General features: G+C 38.7%; 1 long non-coding RNA gene across 22 annotated transcripts in view; it reads right to left on the minus strand.

Annotated features, from left to right (window-relative positions):
* The window catches only part of LOC132663585 (uncharacterized), a 553,467-nt gene that overhangs the window by 296,190 nt on the left and 234,090 nt on the right, over positions 1-23,187 (minus strand). For 13 of the 22 annotated variants that reach the window (XR_013551829.2, XR_013551843.2, XR_013551841.2 and 10 more), the window contains exons 1-3: positions 19,981-20,105; positions 19,151-19,193; positions 16,929-17,001 (exon numbers count right to left, since the gene is read on the minus strand). This is a non-coding gene — a long non-coding RNA (uncharacterized LOC132663585). Of the gene's footprint in view, positions 1-9,408; positions 9,524-16,928; positions 17,002-19,150; positions 19,194-19,976; positions 20,106-23,187 lie in introns of those variants that run through there. The other 9 variants (XR_013551842.2, XR_013551839.2, XR_013551840.2 and 6 more) reach the window with 3 other exon arrangements.

A 23,187-nucleotide genomic window follows, 5' to 3' on the forward strand; every position in this document is an offset into this window, starting at 1 on the left:
ATAACTTTTAAAGTTGAAAAATATTTTAAAATAATTATTGCCAATCTATCTACAGTGAAGGACCATTTTTTTTTAATGTCAAATCCACTGTAGACCAATACTTTGTAAAACATAAAATCACATGCTTCGATGTTACTACCACAATGTCAAAATGCTATAAAAGTTCCTAAACATTCTCAAAATCTGTACTAATTTTTCCAGGCTGGTAACAAATAGAACACAGATCTACTGTTTCATGGGCCACATTTTGAGTAAAGTCATCTTAAAGTTCATCTTGTCCAACCCCTTCAATTTATAGCTAAGAAAACTGATGTCTTGACAAGTTCAACAACCTTCATAGTATCAGGAAGCTTGTTAGATTCCCTAGAGGAATCATGTTTCATTCAAGCTTATATAAGTCTCCAAAATCCTCAATCCATTTCCTTTCTAGCTTTGCTAATATAGGCCTGATTTCTCCCAGTTTTTCCTCTGAGAGATGTACGTCCACTCCTGACATCATTAATGCTTAAGACAACTGAGTCATTTAATTATCTTGTTCAGAAATTCTACCCCTTCTCTCAATAAATTACTTTTGCCACCTGTGAGAGACTCTTGCCTTCTCTACAGACATCTTGTTTTCATGTTCTTGAAACACACCTTATTATCAATCCTCTTGTGCAATCTTCCCTTCATTTTCCACCTTTGATTTGCCTGAGCTTTTGTACACTCTCTAAATTTATTCTGTAATCTCTTCCAGCCTCTTCTATCCCGAATGTTTTATACCTTGCATATGCCTCTTGCTCACCCTTGATTACTCTCAGCTCTGCTCCTTCATTTACATGGTCTCTATAAAGCCTCTATTGTGTTTATCATTCAATGGTTTGCATAGCCCCTGGGCATATATTAATTTTTGCTCAAATGCTTGCCATTTCCCTCTGCATCCTTTACTTCCATCAACATGTTTTATTTGTTCTCAATCATCACAGCATGTATTACTCAAAAGATTGATTTAAAGTTTTAAAAATATCCTTGATGGGGTGCCTGGGTGGCTCAGTCACTTAAGCATCCGACTTTGGCTCAGGGCACGATCTCATGGTTCATGGGTTCGAGCCCCACATCAGGCTCGGTGCCGACAGATCAGAGCCTGGACCCTGCTTCATGGATTCTGTGTCTCCCTCTCTCTCTGCCCCTCTCTCAAAAATAAATAAAACTTTAAATTTACTTTAAAAAAATCGTTGATAACTGTTTATTCAAAACCCTAAAATTATCTCCATTTCTTGTTAGTGACTAATGATGGTACTTATCACCCTTTTCTCAGCAGTTTTGCAGCTGACCAATTATATGATGTTGGGCAAGTCATTTAAATTCTATAGGCCTCTTTCCTTATCTGTTATATCAAATAGTTGAACTAAATATTTTACAAGTTCTATCTGGCATTAACATTCTAAGTTCTCAATGTTTACTATGTCATCTATCCCTGAAAAAGATAGTTTAATCAATCTATAACTTTTGGAATATTCTATTGTTTCTCCAGCCATCTGATCCTACCCATCTCTCAAAGTCAACATCGGATCTAATAGCTCCATTAAGTCATCCCTAATTATTCCAGTTTATATTATATTATATTATTATTGTTGTTGTTGTTGTATTATATTAGAATCCCTCATGTCTTATATTGATTATTTAGCCTTAAAATAGCAATTGAAAAACATATCTAAGTTTACTGTCCCCTCAATGAAGAGTCTTTGATGGCAGTCACTATGAAGTGTTAACACATATATATGTTACATATATATGTGTGTGTGTGTATATACATATATACATATACATATATACACACACACATATATATATAGTTAAGCCATTTGAAATTGCCCTTTTTTTGTAAGTAAAAAAATGACTGAATATCAATAACTTTATGTTTTTAATCTAATATATAAAATTTGATAATTAAAACTCTATTGAGAACCTACAACTTGATACTGTGCTGACTGATGTTATATACAGTGTTTCATTTAATAGTGAAAACAGGCTATGAGCTAAAGATTATTGTTTCCATTTTACAAAGAAGGCAAATTGAAAGGTATAAATGATTTTCCAAGATCATACAGTTGAAAATAGTTAGAACAAGGATTTACAGTCAGTCTGCCTGACTCTAGAGTTCTTCTTTCTCAAATTTCCTGGAACATAGCACAGAACAGGTAAATACTGATTTCCAACTTTGAAATAATAATTGTAAAAATAAACAAACAAAAAACTCAAAGCAGAAAAAGAAACCTTTGAATGTAAGTTAGTGATTTGCAATAGAGAGCAAACATTTACAAGTTAAGTTAGTGATTCGCAATACACAGCAAACATTTAGTTGGTGATTTGGTTCCTATTCTGACTTTCTAAAACTATGACTAAGATTTTAACTAAGTTAGCCAGTAACCACTTTCCTATTGCTAAAGACCTTGAGAGAAACCTAATTCAGTAACTCTCCTTCCAAATGGTTGGAAAGTTCAGTAAACCTAATTCAGTAACTCTCCTTCCAAATGTATCTACAATACAGTATGTAGTTATTTAAAAAATAAACTGGTAGCTCCACATGCACCAACACAAAAGGATATAGATGATACACTGATGAATGAAGTAGGAATTTTGTTGAAGAACAAAATTATAATACAATTACATATAGAGGTTTAGAAAAGCTGTAACTGTGCCTTTGTGGTAATGTGAGAATAGACCCATCTAATTACATATTTGTGTGTACAAAAAATATTTGGAAGGATAAAGTGTTAAGTAAAAATGGTGCCTGTCTCTTTTAATATTAGAGTAGAAATATCAAGTAAAAGACAAAGAAGTTTTCTACTTTTACATTTTATTCTTCTAGATTGTTTGCATTTTTTTTAAACAATTGTGTTCTTCTAACAGGAAAAAAGAGGAACATTCATTCAATCATCCATTTTAATGATAAACTACTTTCCTTATTGGGAACATAGCTATGCGGTTCATGTAAGTTTGTGTTGCAAAAAGTGCATGTTCTAACACTGACTGTAACATACAAGACTACACTTGACTATGTCTCTTTATTTCATGTGTCGTATTTCTCATTCCTATTGTGATCACTGTCGTTCCCCACTGAACAACCAATAGTAACTCTGCAATGCTCCATGTGACTTACAAAGGGCAGCTTACAAGGCACCAATAGGAAACCCTACCTAGCATTCACCTGTCGGCAAGATTACTTTTACTACAATAGTAGGCATTGATCCATCCTAGGGTTGTAAAGGATAATTCCTCATAACTACATTCTCTTATATCTTCTAATAATATTTTTTAAGTTTTATAATCTTATATTTATGGTATCAACCATTTTGTGGCCTTAATGATAGGTTGTTCTAAAAAGATAAGTAGGATCAGTAACAATTCCTATGAAAACTGTCTCCCACACTGTCTAAAAATGTGAAGTCTCCTACTAAGTAAATGAAATTTCACTGATTAGAGCTGCTGATAAGGGACTTCTTATAAAATGAATAGGACTTTGAGAACCTGTGAACTCTTAGATATGTGTGTGCAATAACCTTATTCATATTTAAATATTCTCGAAAGACTGAGATGGACCAGAGTTGGTTAGGTAGAGATCCTAGAAATAGGTGAGAGATACAGGCATGTAACTGAGGAAGTGCTTCTTGGGAAGGCCCTACAAAGGACTGAGCAAAGCAGAATAAACACAAAAGGATGTGCTTTTCAGATTGTCTACTCACGGCCTGATCCACCACTGTCCCAACTTCAGGCAAGGAGGCCAGGCTTTGTACCCATTATCAGTCAGTCATCAGCATCAGGTGAAGAGGATGTAAATCCCAGAATCCTCTGGGCTACAGAGCAGGCAGTTCCCCAGAGAAGGTTGGAGGGTATTAACCATTACTTTGGCCACTCGAAGCAGCAGGGAGTATGTGCATACTGACTGAAAATGGGATCTGGATCCTGTGCCTACAACATCTACCAGAGCTTTAATGAAGAAAAGGGAGGAACAAAATAGGGGTAATTATGGATTGGGGCACTAAAGAAGGCAAAAGGCAGAGACTAGACTAGGTTTTCTTCTTCTCATTAAGAGGTCACCGAAGGGTAAGGCAAAGGAGGTCAGGAAGAGTCAAAAGAGTTAAAGTAGAGTTTAGAGAGTTCTAAATAGAGACTGTTACTCATTTCTTAGTTAATTAAAAAATGTAAATATAGAACTTTGTTCTGCCACTGACTGGATTAGTTTTTTCCTTTTAGAACTTGAAGCACTGAAGATTATTACACACGTTCTGCCATCTATTTTGCAAACATCACCTTGAAAAACAACCTAAAGCAGCATCTGTGTAGTTAGGATTCACTAGACACCCCATGTCCTTATCTCCAGGACTCTACCAGAGAGCAGGGAACAGGCCCACGATTTACGGTCTTCACACTTGCGGCTGTGCAAAGACCCTCCTTGATTAATGTGACATCATAAAGCACCACCTGGAAAGAACACCTCAGCCCACTAAAACCTGAAAAATATCTTTTCCAGAAATATACTCACTCCTTTCAGACTCTGTGCTTTTCAGAACGATGTCAACTTATAACAGCTTCTTGACATTAATTACCATGCCATCCCGTAAGTTTAACTCTCTGTGAAGCCGCCTGAAGCTGTCAGGGAGGGTCACATATTTAATATCCACTTACCTTGACACCAAAGTAATGCTCACTTTCAGCTCCTCATTCCTTTTCAAACATTAGAAGGCAAGTGACCCACCATCCAATTCACAAATCTTGATTAATTCCTTCCACTTAGCATGTCCCAATTTCTGCCAAGGTATGTGGTCTGCAGATTGACAGCCTCATTAAGAGCTTATTCAAGTGCTTGATTATACAGCTTTGGAAGTTCCTTGAGACCTGAGTCTGAGGAGTAGAATCTCCCTCCCACTGCCCACTGCAGCACAATAGTCTGTATTATACCCACAGGCAAAGAGATTTAAGGACAGTCAGTCCCTGTACTTAAGTTCTAGAAGCAGCAGTTTCTGCTCTTAAGCTTTCTCTTCAGTAGTACCTGGGTGTCTGCCCAGTGTTTCCTCTCCACCAGGGCTGGGTAGAGAGGAGAATTCCAAGGACAGGCTCATGAAAGGACTGTGCGCTCAGAATCCTTACCTAGAACCAACTTCGAAGCATGCACATATTAATCAAGCCAAAGATCAAACACAGAGTTACAACTCAACTGGTTATAAACTTTAAAATAGGGTAAATGAGGAAAGAGATCTATAAGAGAAGCACTATATTCCTATTTACAAAACATATCTTGGGGGCATGTGGGTGGCTCAGTTTGTTAAACATCCGACTCTTGGTTTTGGCTCAGGTCGGGCTCTGTGCTGAGCGTGGAGCCTACTGGGAATTCTCTCTCCCTCTCTCTCTACCCTCCCCTGATCACATGCTCATGCACACACTCTCTTTCTCTCAAAATAAATAAATATATTTTTAAAAAAGTATCTTGGGGTGCCTGGGGGGCTCAGTTGGTTAAGCATCTGACTTCAGCTTCCTCTTTAGTAGGGGCCAGAAAATGACAGCAATAATTTAACACTGCTAAAATTAAGTTTCAGCCCCCCCTCCTTAGTAGTTTGGATCCCCCTGTGTTTCTTTTGGGTCAGTTATTTGGAAACTGGTAGTGTTTTTCCAGTGACACTATGTCAGTATGTTAGCAAAGGTCTTAAAACAACTTGCTATCAGCAACTTAACCATATCATTGTAAATGCCATCAAGCTTTGGAGGTAGAAACTTCATAACCAGCAACAAGATTATTACCCACATTTTCATATTTAAAGAACAAACAAAAGTTGAGATATAAAGAAGTAATTTTACCAAACTCATACAGTTTAAAAAAAAAAAAAAAAAGACTAAGCCAGCATTGAAATGGTCTGTCTAATCACATAGAACTCATAACCACCATTCTCTACTCTCTCTTGGAATCACTGCTAATGGAACTATCCTACCAACAGGACTAGAGTTTCCACCACATACAATGATGTTCAATGAGAAATTAATTCCATTTATAAATCTAAATGCCCAAATCACCTTTTCTCTGACACCATCCCTGGAGTGAGAACAAAACCTGTCTTCCAAATTCCTCATAGCTCAATGCATCCCAGTTCTGCTTAGTAGCTACCTCTTTGAGGAAGCTTTCCCTAACCCCCTGCTCAGCAGACTGGTTTACAGGGTTCACTTTTGTGCTCCACAGCTCTCTCGATTGACCTCAGTGGCCACACTCACCTCACTGTTTTATAATCATCTCTCCCCTTTTTCGTCTCTTCCATTGGACCATGTGCTTCCTGATGGCAGGGGTTATGTGCTGACCAGCTCTTGATCCCCAAGGGCTGGTGCTAGTAATGTACCACCTGAAATTGACTGATGTGGGCAGGGGTGGAGGTTCTAGGGAGATTGAGGAAATAGGTAATCTAGATACTAGAATATCCTGGAGACAATTTCCCCTAGGAATCCTGGTTGATCTTAGACAGGCAGACCCTTCCTTTTCTTCTCAACCTCGAAGATCAGTCAACATCATTCCTATCAGTATCCCTACCCTATCAGGGTTTTTCTGTTCCCCTACGGTCCCCTGCGGAAGAGTCATTGCAGCAGAGGAAGAAAGAGTAAGGGATGACGCACTGTCTCTTAAATGTCTCCATGTCATTTGGTAGAATTAGTCATATGACCCTGCCTAGGCACCCAGAGAGCTGGGAAGTCTAGTCCTGCCCAGTCCACACAAAGGAGAGAACCAGAAATGGGGTAAGCACTAATAAACCCCACCACAATCCAGAACTTGGGACCTTTTCTTGCTTTGTTCTTTTTGTGTGTGCAACCTAATCTTTACGTTATTTTGTAGAAAGTTAGGTAGCCACTAGCTGAACAAAAATTCATTGATTATTTAGAGGACAACTTAGGAGCAGCATCTCTCTACCTCTCTTCCTTCTTGAAGAAACGATGATGAAGGTTTCTTTGTAGGAGTGAGGAGAAGGACTTTGAATTGAAGAGGCAAAGGTTGGAATTGGTCCTCAACTGGGTTATTGAGAGGTATTTTGAAAAAAACCACCAAATACCAGGGAGAAATGAAATGCCTACTGCTACCTAAGACAGCCACTTTCATAAAAGGCAAAAAAATAATAATGAGCTAAACTCATGAGCTAAACTCATAGAGCATTTTAGTACTTACAAAGCTTTTTTTAAAAAGAGGTTGGGGGACTTAGGTGCCCTTTTTTACCGTGATAAAGTAGAAATAACATAAAATTTACCATTTTTCCCACTGAAAAGTGTACAATGCAGTAGCATCAAGTACATTTATGACACTGTGCAATCATCACCACTGTCATCACCACTAACTGTTTCCATCAGGCCATCACTGTCCATTTCCACTTTCTCCCACCCCCTGAAAACCTCTAATCTGTTTTCCATCCCTATAGATTTGCCTGTTCTGAATATTTCATATAAATGAGATCATACAATATGTAACGTTTTGTTTTTGTCTTCTTTCATTTAGCATGCTCCCAGATTCATTCATCTTGCATCATGTATTAGGGCTTCATTCCTTTTCATGGATGAACAACATTTTATTGTATGGACATACCACAGCTTATTTACTTATCTACCTATTTACCTTTACCACTTGGCAGACATTTGTGCTGTTTTCATCTTTTAGCTCTTGTGAACAGTTTTGCTATGAACATTCATGTACAAGTTTTTGTTTGGACACCTGTTTTCAATTACTTGGGAGTATCATGTCTAGGAGTAGAATTGTTGGGTCATATTATAATTCTATGTTTAACTTGTGGCAGACTCTACGAAACTTTTTAACATACGCTATTACATTTAATCTTCCCAGTATGTATTACAATCCTTATTTTACAGATGAGGCTCAAAGACATTAATTGAATTGCCAAACTAGGCCTTGATTCACCATTCTACAGTAAGCATTTTAAGAAATCACAGTGAAAACCAGAGTAAGACAGATTCATTTCTGGATATATATTTCTTCCACCTTAAAAATAAGATGAATCTTAAAACAGAATATTTCATAATAGTGATATAATACCATGGACTCCAGATAAGGAAAAATCCTTCCTAGCTTCTGCAGTCTCTTGTATGCTTCATTAATTTAATTTTTAGGTCACTACTTTTATTAGCTTGAAGGAGCTGGCATAACAAAAAATGAAAAATGCTCTAAATAAAAATCAGACCTGTTACATATTTACATACACGGAAGTGATTCTTTCTGTCCCAAGACATAGAAGTGGTGGTGTCACTTGCTAAGTTAGGATGTATGAAATGTCACAAAGGGACAAATACAAAGAAATGGGTGACAGGGAGAGAAGTGGACACACCGGAGCTATAGCCAAAAGAGCCTCACCTTTTGCCATCCTGTAGTACACAGTCTGTGGCTAAAAAGTCCTGAGCAACTTTTAACATTTGGATAGTTTTGGTGGTCCAGCTCAGAACTATCCATTTCTGAAAACTGTCTCCTTCCACAGATCACAGTAGTGGAAGGCGGGGAATGTGGAAGCCAAGCTTGCACTTTGGGACCCTCACTATTGGTCTCAGTTGAATTGAACTAGGGCAGCTGAGGCCAATCAAATTCTCATGCTTAGAAATTTGGAATTGAAACTAGGAAAGCAGTTAATGTATGCATGCAGTCAAGACTATAATGTGAGAAAACAGGGCTATGGAGCAGCCATATTCTGCCTTGTGGATAAAGGAGAAGCTTAAAAAAATAGTGGGATGAAACAGTGACACAAAAATAAACAGGGAGAAAGAGAGAGAGAGAGAGCTGTCTTATTTCTAGGTCCAGTCCTTTCCTGAAGATGTAGGATTCTGTGGGAACCTCTATACTCTTGTCATAAATCCCATTTGGCTTAAGCTATGTGGTAGACTGGCCAGCTATTTACCAATTACCATTACATGGCCAGCTAATTACCATTGGTATTTACCAATAAATACCAAATGAATATTTATATACCCATTTCCTTTCACCCTGGGCACACAGCCAAGTATATTCTCAGCCTCCTCTGTATTTATCTGTGGCCATGTGACTGGGCCCTGACCAACAGAATGTGAGAGGAAGTGACATTCTCCACTTTAGGCTTGGAACTAAGAACCTCCCCCATGACTCTTCACTGGCTCTCTTTCCTCATAGGCCAGCTGGGTGCCCACAAAGGCAATAGTGAAAGCCTTGTGTTGAAGATGTCACAGCCTTCTTAGCCTAAGTTCTGACAGCATGCTTGGAGCAGCCATCCCATCCTCACCAAGGAGGCTTTCCAAGCTCAAGAAATAAATTTCTCTTATGTTAAGATTTCAAAGAGACTTCAGGCTTTATGTAACACATCAAGCTTTATCTGAACTAATGCAAGGTAGTTTCGGTAGGTTTTGTTTTTTTTTTTGGAAACCTACCATCAAAGAGTCTTAAAGCATCACACCTTCCATAGCTTCTCTTCTTATTCAGTTACCGTCTGTTGAAAAGGCTGAAGACCTTGGGCCAAATACTTCATGTGCCACACTCTGGAGACTGCAGCAGAGGGTAGAGGTAAAAGATTCAATCTCCAGGATGCCAAACAAGGCTACCTCAGGTGACCTCACATACCCAAACACACTGCCTTTGTTGACAGATATCCTTTGAATGCTCTACCAGTTCTGAGAGTGATCGGCCACCCTCTCAGTCTCCATATGGCTGTGCAAGCTAAAAGCAAAAAATCTTTCATGTAGAAACTTTGTGTTTCTATTGAAGTCAGTACTGAAACGTGTTTCCTTTCCAAATGATTCAGGCAGACTTCCAAGAGGGCCCAATAACACCCTGTTCAATTACTGGAGTTCTAGCAAGGAAGGGCTGACCAAAGAAAATGGCTTTATCAAAGAGCTATATTGACAGCTGCTATGCCTTTAAGTATTCTGGAAGGCAGGTTTGAAAGCAACAGCTTTCTATGTGCAATATACCAATTTCCTGTTCTCTCCACATAAGCAATAACTCCTGTGTAAGAGCAAATTTAATGGAGTCGTAAGGGCTATTAACAGAGGACATATAAGGCAGATCTTCTTGACATTATTTTACAAACCTAATTGGGCTGTCTGGTCAATAAAATGTCTTTGGAATAGATATGTTAAAGGCAACAGAGCTTGTTTTGAGCCCAAGTGCTTGCTTTAAATGGCATGTAGTTTTTGTAATATTTAAGCTAATAGTCTTCATTATCTATAACATACAAGTTGAAGGTGTAAGAGCTTAAGTTCAGGGGAAACAATGAAAACGTATTACCTCCATGTAATTTTATCAGTCTTTCAAGAATAGAAAAAGCCTCCAAAATGTGGGGAAATATTAATACTTCACTTTGGGATCTGTTTTTTTAGCACCAGTGCTAAGGCCCAGAGAGATTTGGGGTAGCCATAAAAGCTATCATCACCCTCCCAACTGCAGCCTCTTTCCTCAAACTCTTCTGATGTCCCACTTTACCCAAAATATGCCATTTTGTTCTTGTCTATAAAAAAAAGTCCACAGAATCTGATAAGCTAAATATTTGAAAGATCACAACATTAAGTAGAACATGGTGTTCCCCATCCTCGGAAGGCATGTATCCTTGGAGACGTGGTAGTGGTGGGGGACTGTAAGTTCTTCAGCACTTTTTCTGGTATCTCAATATTGTGGTCCACAAAAGGGGAGTGAATGAGATAGAAGAAGCCCTCAGCAAGACCATAGTCAACTTCTTTAGTTTTCTACTTTGATATTGTACTCTGGAAGACACAAAGTACCTCATATAATTATCTCATTTAATATTTAAAAGAAGACTATGAAACAAGAACTGCAAAATTTGAAGATTAGACTAGAATAAGACAGAAAAGATCAGCTACCCAATAAGTGGCAGAGAGAGTTTTGATTTTAAGAACAAACAATAGATTTTCAGTCTTTCTGATGTTCATTCCTATGGATCTAACATAATTTTTTCCACAAGACTTTAACACTAGAAAAAAATCATTAGCATCCACCATAGCTCTACAGACAAAGCAGAAATATTTGAGTGGACAGACACTAAGGATACATACAGTGCAATTTAGAGCCAATAGAGAGCAGCGATTCCATTCGTGATAGTGAAAGTCGTCCTACATAATAACATCCTCTCTTATCTCCCTCACACCAGCCATGAAGGTTTTCAAAAGTAACTGCAGGCTAATTTGTTTATTTTTCTTTATATTTTGTATTTTCTTTATTATTGTGTATTATATTACAGTACTGTAATCATTTTTATATGAATATTTTGGGGTTGTCGAACAAATCATCTGAGTTTCTGTTATTTCTTGTGGGGGAAATTCACGTTGATATACAAGTGCTTTGGATTACAAGCATGTTTCTGGAATGAATTATGCTTGCAAACCAAGGACTTACTGTATCGTGAATGACTAAGTTGGTTTGGTTAAATGTGAATCTCTGGATATATCAGAAAAAATGAGAGGGGGTCGGTAAGACTTTTATGTTGCCTCAGGGGACAGAACTAGTAGGATTGATTTTATCTCCAAATAGTAAAAACTCTTTGAAATGAACAAAGCAGTGGCCTCCATGTGAATTCTTCCCTTCCCTGGAAATACAGAAACCAAGTAACTCCTTGTCAGATAGATGGCAAAAGGGATCCTTGCAAGGATGAATTCCTTAAATTATCCCACACTTGCAATTTAGGAAACCCTAAATTTCCTTAGAAATCCCACCTGCCCTGCTCCCCCTGCCACTTGTCTTATTTTTTACTGCCTCTCATTAAGCACTGTTAAGTAATACTTCATTCAACCATCACAACATCTTCTGTGATAGATTATTATTACTCCCATTTTATGATAAGGAATATAAGGCTTCCACATGTTAAATAACTTGCCAAGAATCATCCAACTAACAAGCAATAGAACTGAAATTTTAACCCAGATTCTTAACCATTATTCATTCAGCCACTTATAACTTTGCTATGTTACCTTACAACAGCAGCACTATAGCTTGTGAGAAATGCAGACTCTTAGGTCCTAACCGAGACCTACTGAATAAGAATCTGCATTTTAATAAGATCCCTGGTGATTTGTATGCACAAGAAAGTTTCAGAAACCTTAATTCATAAAAATGTATTTTTTAATAATTCCAAAAGTACTTCTGATCATTAAACTTGCTCCATGGTTCATTCTATTCCTGGGCCTAGTCTAAATCATGGACAATATATTGATCTTCTCACTCTTAGTTGTATATTAGTCATGTTTTTTACTTTGTTAGCTTTGACATCTTGAGGTCTTACTGACACCAGAAGGGACTATCCCTCCTGCGTTTAGCTAATTCCTAGGATAGTAAACATGTACCTAACAGCATGCTCTTCAAAAGCAAAACAACCAATCCAGAGCTCCTACCCCCAACCACCACCTTTACTGGGATCTCAGGTGCTCTCACATCCCAAGCCACTATCCACTTCCCCTAATCACCCCAGTGTCAGGTACCAGACAAGTAGGAGAAACCCCTACACATCAGGGCCCACTGAAACTATTCAAACTAGCTAACTCCAAACCTGCTTTCTCTGATTTATCTTTCCCATGGAAACCACCATGAAGGCTCTTGCCCACATTTTCCCCCCACTTCCTTTGCCTCCTAACCAACCCTGTTGCTTTCTCTTGTTGTCCTGTGTGGCATGCCATGCCTCCTGCATCCAGGAATCCGTGCGTATAAAAATTTTTTCCTTTGGGGCACTTGGGTGGCTCAGTCGGTTAAATGTCTGACTTCAGCTTAGGCCATGATCTCACTCTTCATGAGTGGGAGCCCACATTGGGCTCTCTGCTGTCAACGCAGAGCCTGCTTCAGATCCCCTGTTCCCATCTCTCCCTGTCCCTCGCCTGCACATGCTCTCTTACTCTCTCTCTCAAAAATAAACAAACATTAAAAAGAATTTTTTTTTTCCTTTATGAAAATCTGTATGTCATGTCTGTATGTCTTACCATACCTGATTAAAACAAATCGGGTACATTTTAAAACAGTTAATATAAACTTAGGTCACTTACATCTCAAAAATGTCTCTGATCTGTATTTAAAATGTTCCTGCTAGTATAATAGCTGGATTGGTTTTCTGAGTCAACTTGGGTATGAGAGCTCATTCTTCCTTTGAAGAGGATCGTTGAGGATTCTTTAGAGAGTCTCTTTGTAGTTGATAGAAGTGGTGAGTAGTTTGACTAGCCAGTTAAGATTCCTTCTTCAACCCCTGGGTCTCCACGGTGCACCTCTGAACCTCTCTGTTGGGTTCCCATTACCCTACAGGACTGCCATAAATATACTACAAGATAGACTCAGGCAAAATGTGTTATTTTGACCCCAAGTCTATAGCAGGGCAGTTACTTAATAACACTCAGTTTTCTGCTCTGCCAGGTCATTCACCCAATCTCTCACTCTTAAGATGTCTCAGATGTGAGTCAAAAACCAATCCACAGCATCCCTCAAAATGCAGGAGTCACATATCAAGCTTTTCAAATTATTTGTTGAAGCTCCTCTTGGGTGGATGATATAGACACTCCTGCTCTATCTCAATAGAGAAGAGGATTCTGAACACAATCAGAAGTTCTAAAGAAGTCTTCTTCTTAATGTCCAATTTTTTTTTGGCATTTTTAAATCTCTGAGATTAAAAATGGCGGGGGGGGGGGGTGAGCAGCTGAAGTCACTTTTAAAAAAGGGATGGATCTAAGTGGCCCAGACCTCCGGCCTTGATCCCTGATCTCTCATCCCTAGTCGAGGGCCTGGGCTCCCTAAACTGAGGCAGGCAGCCTCCCAGACAGGCCCTAGAAGTCAAACCCATGGGCTGGTCCCATTTCGAGCCCATGGCCAGGACTGTCTTGGCCCCTGGGCCTGCACTGCCTGCAGGGGCAGCCCCTTGGCCTGGACTGGGGGCTGAAATGTGGGAAGGGTGGTTTGTTTTTTTCTTTTCTTTCTTTTTTTTTTTCTTTCTTTCTTTTTTTTTTTTCGTGCTTCAGAGACACCAGAATTAATAACACTATTTTTGATTTTGAAAAAAAAAAAAAAAAAAAAAAAAGGGAATAACTTGGGGTGCCTGGATGGGTTAGTTGGTTAAGCCTCCAATGCTTGATTTCAGCTCAGATCATGATTTCACAGTTCATAGGATTGAGTCCCATATCGGGCTCTGCACTAACAGCAGAGAGGATGCTTGGGATTCTCTCTCCTTCTCTCTCTGCCCCTCCCCCACTCGCTCTCTCTAAAAATAAACTTTAAAAAAAAATAAATAAAAAAGGAATGTTTACTAAACTATAACTGGCATATAGTAAATTGCACGTGAAGTGTACAATTTGAAGTTTTGACATACACTCACACACCAATGAAGCCACACTACAGTCAACATAAGGAACATGTCCATCACAGCCAACAGTTGGCTCATCCCCCTTTGTAACCCTTCCCCCTCCTTGCTGGCCCCTCCAGAAATGACTGATCTTCTTTCTGTCACTATATATCAGCTGATTTTCTAGATTTGTATATAAATAGAATCACACAGTATTTACTTTTTTTATTGCAAGATATACATGACATAAAATTTATTATTTCAACCCTTCTTGAGCATATATTTCATTAGTATTAAGTACATTCACATTGTTGTACAAGTATGCACTCTTTTTTTGTATGACTTCTTTCATTCAGCATAGTATTTTGAGATTCATTCATTTCAATGTTCAATAGTTCACTCTTTTTTATCACTGACCAGTATTGCATTGTATGGCTATACTATGATATGTTTATTTATTCACCTATTAATGGACATCTTGGTTGTTTCCAGCTTGAGGCTGTTGTAAATAAAGCTGCTACAAACATTTAAGTGTAAGTCTTTGTAAAGATAATTTTTCATTTCTCCTATGCAAGTACCAAGCAGTGAGATGGCTGGGGCACATTTAACTTTATAAGATACTGCCTGTTTTTCAAATGGGCATAGCATGTTACATTCCCACCAGTGGTGTCTGAGAGTTCCAATTCCTACACATCCTCACCAATATTTGGTACAGTCAGATTTTTTTCCCTAGTCGCTCAATAGTTGTATAGTGACATCTTATTGTGGTTACATAACTTAGAAAAGGTGGAATCAGAGTAGTGGTCATTCTGGGGCTAATCATTTCTTAGTGCTGAACCGAACCCTTCTGAGTGCTCTATACAGAGTCTTATACATCATGAGGTTTTGCCTGGGGGGCCCAGTGGGAACAGGAACTATGCACTCCCTCCCAGGAAAGAAGGTAAAACTGACCCCTGTTATTCTATCTTGGCAGAAAGCTGAAGACTCCAATTGATTTTTGACCATCTTCTTTAGCAGTACAGGCCAAGTAGATTCACATCTCACTTTGGAAGGTGAGAATAAGAGCCATCTCTTTTCTTGGGTATTCAATCAAAACAGAAAAGAAAATGTCACTTAACATATTATTATATGTATAAACAATACACCCCCCCTGTGTTTTGTTTGACTGAGTTTCCATAAATAATTTCATATGACTATAGCACGGGGTGATGGTTCTCTAGACAATGATGATGAGTCATGTACATCCAGTTTCTTCTGGCACACAACTTTCTAAGGTAAGTTCTTTACACTCTTACATATACAGTGACTCCAATATATTTGGTAAATTTACAATTCAAACTTAGATAGAAGGAGGGTGATTATAAAGTAAATCTTGACTTGGGGTGAAGGGCATGTTTCTGGAGTCATTCAGGACTGCGTTTGAATCCTGACTCTTCACTTACTGGTTGTGAAAAATTATGCAACTAACAACCTCCTTGAGCTGCCAGGAAACCAAGTTGTTTACAAACAAGGGAAACAGGTTCACAATTAGCTAGTTAAATATGATGACATAATGCAATGCATCATTTTCCATATAATGCATATAATGCTTTTCCATATAATGCATGTAATGATGCAAGATAACATACAATACAACTATAATAAATTTTAATATACTTTGAGAATTATTGTTATGCAGTAGAATTACGTCTTATCATAGAAACTAAGGCAATCCATAATCTGCAGAGACATGGACATTCTAGAACTTTGAATAGACACTGCTCTAAAGAAGACATCCAGATGGCCAACAGGCACATGAAAAGATGTTCAACGTCACTCCTCATCAGGGAAATACAAATCAAAACCACACTGAGATACCACCTCACGCCAGTCAGAGTGGCCAAAATGAACAAATCAGGAGACTATAGATGCTGGCGAGGATGTGGAGAAACGGGAACGCTCTTGCACTGTTGGTGGGAATGCAAACTGGTGCAGCCACTCTGGAAAACAGTGTGGAGGTTCCTCAAAAAATTAAAAATACACCTATCCTATGACCCAGCAATAGCACTGCTAGGAATTTACCCAAGGGATACAGGAGTGCTGATGCAGAAGGGCACTTGTGTCCCAATGTTTATAGCAGCACTCTCAACAGTAGCCAAATTATGGAAAGAGCCTAAATGTCCATCAACTGATGAATGGATAAAGAAATTGTGATTTATATACACAATGGAATACTACGTGGCAATGAGAAAGAATGAAATATGGCCTTTTGTAGCAACGTGGATGGAACTGGAGAGTGTTAGGCTAAGTGAAATAAATCATACAGAGAAAGACAGATACCATATGTTTTCACTCTTATGTGGATCCTGAGAAACTTAACAGAAGACCATGGGGGAGGGGAAGGAAAAAAAAAAAGAGGTTAGAGAGGGAGGGAGCCAAAACATAAGAGACTCTTAAAAATTGAGAACAAACTGAGGATTGCTGGGGGGTGGGAGGGAGGAGAGGGTGGGTGATGAGTATTGAGGAGGGCACCTGTTGGGATGAGCACTGGGTGTTGTATGGAAACCAATTTGACAATAAATTTCATATTAAAAATAAATAAAGATAAAAAAAGAAATTCCACAGTAAACCTATATGAGAAACACTTACTTGGCACTAATGTTTGTAGGTTCAAACATAGGGGTGATCCAAAGATACTCCAGCAATTTCAACTCTTCTCTCTCTTAATGATGAACAAATGAAAGATATTAGATTAAAAAAAAATGTATTATATAAGATTAAATGATTTGTCATTACTACTAAACTCTTTGTACTTGAGTATTTGGAGAATACAATCCTTCAAGCCATTTTGGCTTTTAACTTGATTATTAGGTTTCCTTTGCTGACTTTCTTTCTCATCTGCAGAATGGGGACAATAGTGGTGCCATGTGCCACTGTTGTGGAAATTCAACAAGATAATTCTTGTAAAGCACTTAACATAGTAATAGTACTCAAGGCTATAGGCTATAGGCTATAATTACTTTATATACACACCAAGACACTCAAACTAGAGTGCTTTGGATCAAGGCAAGTTGAAAGCTTAACAGTTCTCAGTGAGACCATCATAAGTTATAAACCAATTCAATTGCTTCAAATAAAATAACCACAAATTAAACACGTTATCTTCAAAGGTTCTATACCATATTCTCAGCCTCTTAATTAAAATTGTGGAGTGATATTTATCTGTTTCAAGTGAAAATGTTATTTGGGAGCCATTGCAAACAATAGTATAGTTTTATTTTACATACTAACTGAAGTCCATAAAAAACAATGAGAAGAACCAAAATTATCAAGAAATTTTATATTTTTACATTCTAGATTCTTCAGATATGGTTGATGTCATAATTCCCCAATCAGAATTTAAGTTTCTTGAGACTAAGGACTGTTTATTACTCATTACTGTCTATCACTTCTAGGTAACGCATAAATAAATGTGTGCTGAAGTAACCAGATCCCAAACACCTTCTTCTTTACTCCATCTTAAAATGTAAGGTATAGGGGCGCCTGGGTGGCTCAGTCAGTTAAGCGTCCGACTTCGGCTCAGGTCATGATCTCGCGGTCCGTGAGTTCAAGCCCCGCGTCGGGCTCTGTGCTGACAGCTCAGAGCCTGGAGCCTGTTTCAGATTCTGTGTCTCCCTCTCTCTCTGACCCTCCCCCGTTCGTGCTCTGTCTCTCTCTGTCTCAAAAATAAATAAACGTTAAAAAAAAATTAAAAAAAAAAAGTAAGGTATAAGTAAAACAAAACAAAACAAAACAAAAACACTGATTACCTAAGTAAAGATATCTATATTTAAAAGTAGATCTTAAGCAATAGGAATTACTATACCAGTAATTTGCTCTTTGGCACCTCAAACTAATTTGCATCCTTCTAGAAACATCTGGGTAGAATCAAAATTTACCATTTTGATCCTACTTCATTTATCCCTATCTTACCTCATCTTCTGATGGATTGTCTATATGAGAAGTTTTCCCTTTCCCAATGTACTCCAGCCCTTACTGATCGCCTGCACTTTCAGACTCCTAAAACACTAGTGATCTGTTACATAGTGAAAAAGTATCTCCAATTTAATAGGTATTTCTGACACTTCGAGGTAGCTGCTCTGAGAGAGAAAAACCCTAGAATTAGAGTCTGAAGCCTGGGTTCAAATGCTGGTCTCACTATTTACAGGCTGAAGGGACTGATGCTTGACATCTCTCTATCTTAATTTCCTTAGGGTAAAACAGGCATTGTATTTTAAAGTTCTTATCTTACCACGGGTGCCTGAAAAATGGCATGTCAATTGACTGATTCACTGAGTGATTGGTAAAATTCTCACCAATAGTAAAAATACTGCAGACCCCACAAAATTCCACAAAACAAAGTGAATAGCTTATGAAGTTTTCTTTATGTGGCACATATTCTTGTACTGACACCCATGGACTTCAAGAGAGCTGTGCATGCCCTGAGATGGTATGAAAAATTACATGTGTGTATTCACATGTGTGTACTTGAGGGAGAGATGAAACCAGCAGTGTTGAGAACCACTGTTCTCAGATGATATAAAGCCAGAAGTGAGAGGGTAGAAGAGGGAAGGGGAGCATATAATTCAAGGTGCCGAAGGAGCTGGCGAGGGTGAAACAGGACTGCTGGTCAAAGCAACAGTAGGTTGGGTACTTATCTAACTCTGGTCTAGTCTAGACCTACTTAGTCTCCTAATCCATGATCTCTCCCTCTAATTAGTCTAACCAGTCAACCTTGCCTTGCCCACAATACCCCTACTTCCCACCACAGTGCCTAAAAAATAACAGGCATGCACCAATTATCTGCTAAGAATTTCTTCCAATTTTCTTACCTGTAAAAGGAAGGAGATTGAGTAAAAACTATCTTGAAGGTTCCTGCCAATGAAAAACCTCTATTACATTCGAAGCTAATTATTTTATAGAAAAACAAAACAAAACAAAACAAAACAAAACAAAAATATGGGAACTGCCTTTCCCCATCTAGAGAAGGTCAGAATTCAGCATCCTACTCCAGCCTCACACTTAACTTGTTTCTAGATGAACCTCACCTCCAACAACTCATTTCTCAGAAAGATGACTTCTAGAGACACCTGGGTGGCTCAGTTGGTTAAGTGTCCAATTTCGGCCCAGGTCATGATCTCATGGTTTGTGAATCTGAGCCCCACTTTGGGCTCTGCACTAGTGCAGAGCCCGCCTAGGATTCTCTCTCTCCTGCTCTCTGCCCCTCCCCCACTCACTCACTCATTCCCCCCCCCCTCAAAATAAAAAACAAAAAAAAAAAAGAAAGATGACTTTTATTATTTTGGTTGTTATTCTCTTAAGTAAGCTACTGACAACTCCTTAAGATCCCTGCTTTCTTTGGGGTTCTGACAAGGGGCAGGTAATGGATACAGTGCATTAACAAATCAGTAATATTTGAAGAGTTACTCCTCTCACAGCCAGGCTTTTAACAGGCCTGGATTTAAATGGCATCTCTTTCAAGCACATTTCCTTTATCAGTATTCGAAGTTTCAAAGAGCAATCAATGTCAAGGATCTGAATGTTAAAATACAGCAGACCTTTGGAAATGCAATTATCATTTTCTCCTATAGATAATTAACAACTGAAAAAAAATTTACTTCTACTGAGGGCTTCTGGGAAAATACCACTGAATCCTACCTACATGCTTTGAAAGAATCAGGTGTTCAAACTACCAACAGGGCAGCCTGGGCTTTGTGGTGCTGTTCTAGCAGTGGTGATGGCTTCGAACTAGATAAGCTTCCCAGTGCTACCCCTTCCTCCCCCTTCCCATCCACATACCCACATGAACTGCAAAACACTGTACAACCTGTAGCTCAGGGCTACAGCCAATTGTGATGAAATAGTTCTTTCTGTTACACACAAAGGAGCATCAGAAGAATCAAACCTACAAGCTTTCACTTCAGTACTCCTCTGAAAAAATACAAGATGGTTGAAATTGACTTCAGCTAGTACTGAAATGATAAACATCGCAGCATAAGATGTTGGTTGGACTTAAACATAAAGGAATTTCTAACAGATTCAGCTGCTCAAAAACGAAATAGGATGTCTTCAGGGTATAACAAAAGTTGTTCAAGCAAAGCTATTTAATCTACTATCAAGGGGATTCCCACAGAAAGTGGGGGTTCATTTTTCAGGTCTTCCAGAGCTTTAGGGTTCTACCTTTCTCTAAAGCAGACCTTTCTTTAATTTGTTTCATTGCAGTGACATGGAAATTTTCAGACACAAAGAGACAGAGAATCTCACATAGTATTTATCCTCTAAAATTCAAGACCAAATATTTTTACAGTTAGCCCATCATACTTTAGTCCTCTGCCAGACTCTTCCATAGTCTGAGTATCCCTGGGCCCCTGGCATGTGTTAATATCTCCATGACTGGGCAGAAGGAAGAGGCATCATAACTTTTTTGTCCCGTCATTTCCCCCCAAAAGAAAAGAAAGTGTTACAAAATTCTACCAGTGCACAACATGCTTCATTTGGGAATTTTCCTAAAATCCCCCATAACCGTTTGTTTCCCTCTTAAGGAAGAAGGAAAATGAGTAATTTTTGTTGAGTACCAGGAAATATGCTAATGGCTTCAGATACCTTCATTTCATTCATTTCAGTCATGAGAATCACACTTTGAGGTAGTTTCAGTATGTCCACTTAATAAATGAAAAGTCTGAGACCTAGACAGTTTAAGTCAAATGTACATGGTCACACCACAAGTAACACAAAAGCCAGAATTCGAGACCTTGTGTGTTCAAAATACCCCTGCCCCAACCTATCTAGAACTCTAGCATATAAAGGTGTGGTCATAAACCAGGAAACAGAGACCTGCGCATCTTTATTCTAACCATGAACTGATCCTTTCAGTAGGCTTTGCAAGAGAGGAATCATTAGAGTGCAAATAACCTAAAGGAAAAAAAAATTTTCCCTGAAAACTGAGGTGAAAAGAATGTGGGAGAGCGGGGCAGTGAATTGTCAGGGAACAGCTCGGCTAAGGAAAGCTCATCCACATCAATCAGCTCTTGGAGTCAGTGCCCTAAGAGAGAACTGACATGAAATTACACAAAAAGTTATGAGGCTCAAGACACTGAAGCTCTTCTTGGGAAGAAAATCATCTTTCATCCTCAGCTGACCCCGGGAAGAAAGGGGGCAGAATAAAACCTGAGAGATGACAATCTGAGGAACTAGGGTGGGGTTTTGGTGTAGCTGGAGCGAGAGCAAGATGAATTAAAAAACAGATTATCTGCATAGATTCAGCTGAAGTTGAAATGAATGCCTCTTGTTCAGCTAGTATTTCAGGGGCTCCTGTGTGCTCCTCGTGGGGGAAACGGTACCCAGATCAATGATCTAGCATCAGAGCAGCTAGTGGAGAACAGACTACAGAGCAAGACACCCCATCACACCAGACTCACAGGTAGTTTTGAACATAAGACCTCTGTTCCTGTGCTGGCTGAAGACTCATGAATTTCACAGAACTACTGCTGGGAATTGAGACCCAGAGAAAAAAGGAATGGGGAATATGCAGCATTCAATGATAATGTCTTGATGGTATTCAGAGGAGAGTTTTTGATATTTTCAACTAAAGCATTAGGGAAAAAAAAAAGGAAATTTGGCCTCTATCTCACATCACACACAAAAGTTAATTTAAGCAACGATGATGTTTTTAGAGGAAAACATAGAATATTTTGTGAAATATGAAAATTTTTCTTGGATAGGACACCAAAAGTACTAACCACAAAAGCACAAGCCAGACTCAAAATGATATATATTCTCTCCGACACAATGTCCAATTCAAGCTCTCCTCTCCTCATGAATTTTATTTTGGCGGGGGGAGGTAGAGACACACACACAGTGATATCTTCTTTCTCTCAACTCCTGTTGTAATTATGTCAGAATTATTTAAAAATTATCACACAGTGCTATCATATTTATTGTGAACAGTTCTTTACTGCCAGCCATGGTACAGTGGAAAATGTTTAGTAACAGGCTCTCTAGGGTAAAAAGCCCTTATATGTAACATTTGCCAATTTCTGTGGTGCAAATACTCCACCATGGCCTATTTCAAGCCATCAACATGACGTTACTAGATGTAGAGTTGGAAAGAAATCCACACAACTGCATGTGAGCCAGCTCAGCCGGCTGCAGCACATCCCTGGTTGCCTGTCTCCCCAGTGAGTCTGTAAGCAATCCCTGGTGGTCTAATTGAATTTAACATGGTTCCTCAGTTTCCTCATTTGGTGAAAAGTGGATAAACATACTCAGAGAGAGTAACTTCCTCAGAGGATAACTAATTCTAAAGCTCTATTGAAAGTTTAAGAAATTAGAGTGGACATAGAGTGTATCTTCAACAGCCATATCCTCTTCTAGAAGAAGTCTCTGTTTCCCATTTCAGATCCCTCCCTCCCTCATTTTTAGTCCACAGTCCTCAGGTTAAGCTCCCAGCCCAGCTCTGGAGCGGATCATGACCAAGACCAATTTGCACATGACATTCTCTAGCCCCAGTGATTGGTCCATGGGATTATCATGTGATCCAATGACAAAAATAAGAAGCAGTGAGACCTTTGCTGAAAATCCTGTCAAGTAACTGGACATTTGTTATAAGGGACTTGAATCAAAAAGAAACTGCTTGCATCTCCATCTTGGCTCCACATGGAGCCTGTGAAGGATGTAAATCCGACAGAAAGAGAAAAATTAAATTGTGAAAATGTTTGAGCTTTGAAGTAAAAAATAAAAAGCCAAAATTTGCAAAGCCTCAGCCTTAGACATTCTATTTAAGTAAGCCAATAATCTCCTTTTTCCTTAAACCAATCTGTGTTGGGTTTTCTCTCACATAGAGCAAAAATTTCCAAACTGATACAGAAAT

This window comes from Panthera onca, chromosome D4 (genome assembly GCF_046562875.1).
Source record: "Panthera onca isolate mPanOnc1 chromosome D4, mPanOnc1 haplotype 2, whole genome shotgun sequence".
NCBI classification, from domain to species: domain Eukaryota; kingdom Metazoa; phylum Chordata; class Mammalia; order Carnivora; family Felidae; genus Panthera; species Panthera onca.